We start from the raw sequence: 6,000 nt of genomic DNA, 5'->3' as shown, positions 1-6,000 counted from the left end.
ACGGTACTTAGGGGTTCTTTCCATCATTAGCTCATAGCTTCGACAGTGGCGCTTATCGTGGCCCATAGATTTCTAGAAATTACAAAACAACTATTGGGGTGTCTGAACAAACTTCTGAAGTAAATGGCAATTGTTTGTCACATATTTCCCAGTAATTTGACAAATGGCAAACCACATATCTACCCCCATGCTCGGTCATGTTGGGGCTTCAGGTTTCAGGGGAATTGGTCTCCCTCCTGTAATATAATTCGCATATATGGGGCAATGATCTTTATCATGCCCATTCCCCTTGGACTTCAAACACCATACCTCTACACACATTTATGGTTTAACCTCCTTGTCTTTCTTCAAACTTTGTAACTCTAGGTTTAAGCTTGCTAACTATGAGTGGAACTATTGTACCCCTAGATTTGTATCTTGAATAGGTGATGCATGAAATCTCATCATGATCTCCAAGGCTTCTACCTATGTATCTATCTTCTATTGTGACAAAGTGATCCTCAAATGGGTCGAAGCGATGTGATAAACCAGTCACGATGTTGGAGATCTATGATCTGCATGTTATCCTGTCTGATCTGGCACTTCAACCTCTGATCAAAATCCCAAGGCTTCTCCTCAACCTTCATCATGATCTCTTTAAATTCAATCACTAAATGTGAGTTAGATTTAGGATTACTAAACTCTTTGTTCAAATCCGTCTTAGTCTATGCTAGTGTCACAAAAAGATTATCAGTGCAATACTTAATGTACCAGGTTAGCGCATGATCCTACAAAGTGGTAACCAACTACGCCTTCTTTATGTTATCATCGGTGAGCTATTGAGATGTCCATACAGCATTCGCAAAAAACCAGAACTACTCTGGATCTTCACTTCCTATGCCCTTGAAGATCTGCATTTTCATTGTGTTCGCCATGTTGAAAGGTGGCAGTGGAGGTGGAGGTGTGGGTGAAGGAATATGTGGTGGAGGTGGAGGTGGCAGTAGAGTCGATGGATGATTTTTTCTAGGAATCCCCTTAGTGATTAGTTGAACAATGTTGTGCGGTGTAGTCTTCCCCTCCCCTTCATTGTCACTTGAAGGAGTTCAATCAATGGACTATATTATGGTCCTTATCCTTGCCTATTTCTGAAGAATCTTCCACTTCGTGTAGCTCCGAACATCAAGGTAATGGCATCACCCATTTTTCACATAGCAACATTTTAATCCAAGTATTCAATGACCTTAAATACTTACCTCGCGTTCCTTTGAAGAATATTTTCTCTACTTTGCTATAGATGCCTGAGGTATCAACTGAAAACTCTATAACAAATCCTCCTATAATTCTATCAAGCCAGTGATCGAAATCTAGCGCGATCTTGTTTTTAGAAGCTTCTAATCGTCACACCAATTCTAGAGTCCACGCTATAAGACTATCGAGCTTCCACCTTCCTTGACTGTCTATCAACTTGGCTAACCACTCGTATAGTTCAATGGGGAACGTGCAAAAGAAGATTTCATGTATCTCTGTATACAGATATTTGTCCAATCACTCTTCCTTTGATAGGTGTGGATTCCTATTTTCATGCGCCATGAACTCATAAATCTTTCGATCCAACCACTTTTCAATTTCTTTCTTGGTCGGGTTCCAATGATGGGACATCACACATCTCTTTCAAGTAGATCTCGTTCCCAGCAATGAAACCATTTTTTGGCTTAGGGGGTCCTGACCCAGATTCAGAGTTAGTTGCACCAACCAACAAAACCCTACACTACTGGCCCTTTCGGTAACAACCTGCATAATGTAAGCTGCAGTCTCACTTGAAGCAGTATGGGGGGATGTAATAACCAATTTTATGCATCCAGATATTAGTGTGATGTCTTGCAGCACCTTGGATCTACCTTCGTGCAAATTGATAAACTCCTAGGGTACGTTACTGGAACTCAGTTAAAGCGGCCTTCATACCTTCGCGAAGGCCCACGACCAATCCTTGTGGACCTTTAACAGTTGGTTCACCTACTTATGTGCATCAGAAAGAAATCCTAAATTGGGGTTCATGTAGATCTACTTAATTCACTAGAAAACATAAGAAAAATCCCCAGAATATTCGCGGAAGTGGCTAAGCATTCAATTCATATATTATTAAGATAAATTCAATACAATTGCATAGCATTTAATCAATAATTCATAAAACATGTCATTTATCAGAATCATATAATATTAATAGAGATAAACAGAAATGCTGAGGAATTCATCGGAAAACTGTCTTTATTGATCTTCAAGTCACTGATTACAAACTCAAACTTCCCTGTGCACACAACTACAAGGGTCTGTGCACTCAGCTGCAGACTCTACCTAGGCCTCTGTGCACTCACCTGTGGAGCCTTCCTTCCTCTACCTAAGCACAAGAAGCAGAGCCTTCTTGCCTTAGTCTCTGCTTGATACTCTTCAATGAACCCACTTCTCTAGTTTTGTTCCATCTAGTTACCCCTTTCTTTTGCTAAGACTCAACTATTTATAGACTTTTTCATACAATTCCAAGGTCTGTGAACCATGGGTGAATCTCAAAACCAACTCAAAAATTTACTTAAAACAAGGGGCTAAGCCCCTTTGACTCTTATTCATCCATGCACTCTGCTTCCACAAATCGCAGAGACTTTACATATTTTACAAAATTGTATACAAAAAAGAACCAATTAGTTCCATTCTTCCCCTGGGGACCCCATCCCAACACACACCCACGTGTAGATATTCAATGATCTAGATCTCTAGCCCAGTCTGCATCAACAAAGCTATGGATGTCCAAAACTCTATCCAATCTTGGTCTTCCTTGGTAGCACAAATCATAATCACTAGTACCATGAAAATACCCAAAAACCCGCTTCACTGTTGTCCAATTCTCCTTCCATGTTTTTGACATAAACCTACTCAATACTCCCACTGCATGTGCAATGTATGGTCTAGTATAGACCATTGAATACATCGGGCTACTGACTGCACTTGCATATGGAGCACGAGACATGTCCTCTTCCTCTCCTTGTGTCTTGGGACACTATTCAGCAGATAAATTTACACCTATAAGAATAAAAACCTTCACCAGTTTACTATCCTTGATATCAAACCTCTGTAGAATTGTCTCAACATACTTCCTTTGGTTTAACTAGAGCTTCCTCTTTACCTAATCTTGTTTAATTTCCATGCTCAAAATATAGTTTGCAACACCAAGATCCTTTGTGTCAAATTTGGAGGAAAATTGGGTCTTCAAATCCTGGATAATTTCTTTGTCATTTCCAATGAATAACATATCATCCACATACAAGACCAAATAAATAACAAGGTCACCATTTAATTTAAAATAAGAATAGTGATCTGCTTTGCTTCTAGTGAAGCCAAGTCCCCATATATATGTATCAAATTTCTGATACCACATATTTGGTGATTTTTTTAACCCATACATAGAATTTTTTAACCTGAATACTAGTTTTTTCTTACCCTTTGCCACAAAGCCTTCAGGTTTCTTCATGTAGATCTCTTCTTGCATATCCTGTTGAAAATAGCAACAAGAAATGCTAAATATAGAAGTGCTAAAAATAGCACTGCCATAAATAACATTTCGGGATACCTTCCTGTTTTATTTAGTCCCTAAACTAAAATAGAGAAGTAAAATTCGAATTTGTTCTTAGCAATTGTTTGATTAATAATTAATTAATTCATCTTGAGTTAATTAGTTGAAGAAAATCAAACATGAAGTCTATGTGAGGACATGCAATAGTTAGCCCATTGATTGAGGAATTTATCCCTTAGTTAAAGAGATAAGGATGAGTTGTAATTTGAGTTGTAATTAGTTAGCTCAGTTAACTGAGTTAAGTCCAGTTAAATTAGTTCAAATAATTTGTTGAACTAATTGTGAGTTCGGTTAGTTAATGCATGCATGTAACTACTGCACTTCAAATAACTAAATATTCTCTCATAAATAACTCATGCATGTCAGTTCAGATAGAGACCTAGTTGAGATCAAATGATGGGACAATGTACTATCAGTTGCAGGAATATTCCTTGGAGGATATCTCTTGCATGCAGAAGGAATTCATTCCTTGGAGATTGTGTAGTTACTTTTGGGTTTGGTGAGTGTGTGATGATGCCAATTCACACAGGTGGCAGCATTGGACCCCAAGAGAAACTTTGCAAGGAAATAGGAGGCTTGGAGGGCTGAGGGAAGGCATATCTTGTGTCTATTCAATCTATGAGCTGTATTATTCAATTGTACTGAGAGCAGGATAGCTTGTGAGTTGATTCTTTGTGTAACCTGAACATATTTCTACTTGTATGATAATACAGAGATTGGGGTTTTTAGCTGAGGCTTTCCCTAAAGTATTTTTCTGTGTTCATGTGTGATTGATTTCTCATTCTCAGTTATGTGTTTTCTATTTGATCTTGCTCATATTTGATTAAGCTTCCGCAAGTTTGTTGTAGAAGTAGATCTTGTATTTTTCTTTAGTATATTGCATAATCTATTGATCTACAGTGAAATTTCTACATGGTATTAGAGCAAAGGTGATCAAAGTGAAGAACAATATACAAGAAGGGAGAAGTTTGAAGTTTGAGGTTCCTGAATATAGAAATCGAGTTCTTATGACATCTCAATTTCACCAATTGCATTCAACGATTTAAGACTCAAGTATGCCCTTGATGGCAGCTCGAATTATATAGCCTGGAAGGATCGCATGGAAGCAGTATTAGAGGATAATGGTCTAAAGGACTTCATTGATCAAGAAGTCCCTAAGACGACAGTGGCTAATGCTACAGAATTGGTGGAATGGAAGAAATGTGTGGCTAGAGCAAGGAGAATCCTTCTAGAGGGAGTTTTAGACCACATAGTCTCGAGTCTCCATGGGAAGGAGACACCATTTTTGTTGTGGAAAACATTGAAAGATCTATATCATAATAATAGTGATTAGAGGAAGCTGGCGCTGAAAGACAAGATTTGGAAAATTAAGTGTGAAAAGAGCGACACAATCTCTACGTATCTGAACAAGCTCACCATGTGCAGGGATGAGCTCGAAAGTGTAAGGATCACGACAGCTGATGATGACATGGTGAGTCTTCCGCTCCTCAGTCTTCCTAAGAGCTGGCATAGCTACCAAGACTCAGTCAATGGAAGAGAAAAACTACCATATTGGGAATGACTTTGGTCAGATTTGATGCAGGAGGAGATAAGAAGAAGCACAAGACATGGATCCTCATCAAAGAAAGATGATGAGGAAAATCTAGCTTTAGCAAGTAAGGCGAGGAAGGGGAAAGGGCAGGTGTCCCATTCCAAATCCAGTTCTTCCCATGGTGGGAAGAAGTTTGACAAATCAAAAGTGTGATGCTTTCATTATCATGAAGTGGGCCATTATGCTACAAATTGTCCACAGAATAAATCCAAGAAGGGATCCTCGAAGGGATCTGATGGTGAGGCACTGGCCTCACAGTTTGAGTTGTATTTCTCTCTTATCACATGCATGGTTTTATCCATGGTGGGATGTGTTTGGTACCTAGACAGTGGAGCTTCATTCCACATGTCAATTGACAAGAATCTTTTCAATACCTTGGAGGAGAAGGATCTCCAGATGCGGATCAAGATGGGCAATGATGGAAAGTACCATGTTTTAGGTGAAGGTACGGTTATGTTTTAGAGGGAGCATGGAGCTCCTCTCACCCTGACTGATGTAAAGTATGTACCAGGTCTGAAGAAGAATCTTGTGTCTATTTCTATGCTAGAAGATAAAGGCTATGATGTAGTCTTTAGTAAAGGAAAGGTATTTCCGAGGCATATCGGCACTGGACAGACCAAGCGAATCAAGATTCAAGTAAAGAATCTGTACAAGCTGGAGGTAGACGATTGTGCTGCATTGAGTTCCAAAGCTAAGATGGTGTAGAGCCAAGATGTTGGCGAGCTATGGCACAAAATATTGGGCCACTTGCACCATAGAGCCCTGAAGATCATGTAGTATATTTCTACCGGACTTCCCAAGGGAAAAA

This window comes from Pinus tabuliformis, chromosome J (genome assembly GCF_031772625.1).
Source record: "Pinus tabuliformis cultivar Carrire ecotype Pingquan chromosome J, CPIR1, whole genome shotgun sequence".
NCBI classification, from domain to species: domain Eukaryota; kingdom Viridiplantae; phylum Streptophyta; class Pinopsida; order Pinales; family Pinaceae; genus Pinus; species Pinus tabuliformis.
Note: the sequence above shows the minus strand (reverse complement) of the source record.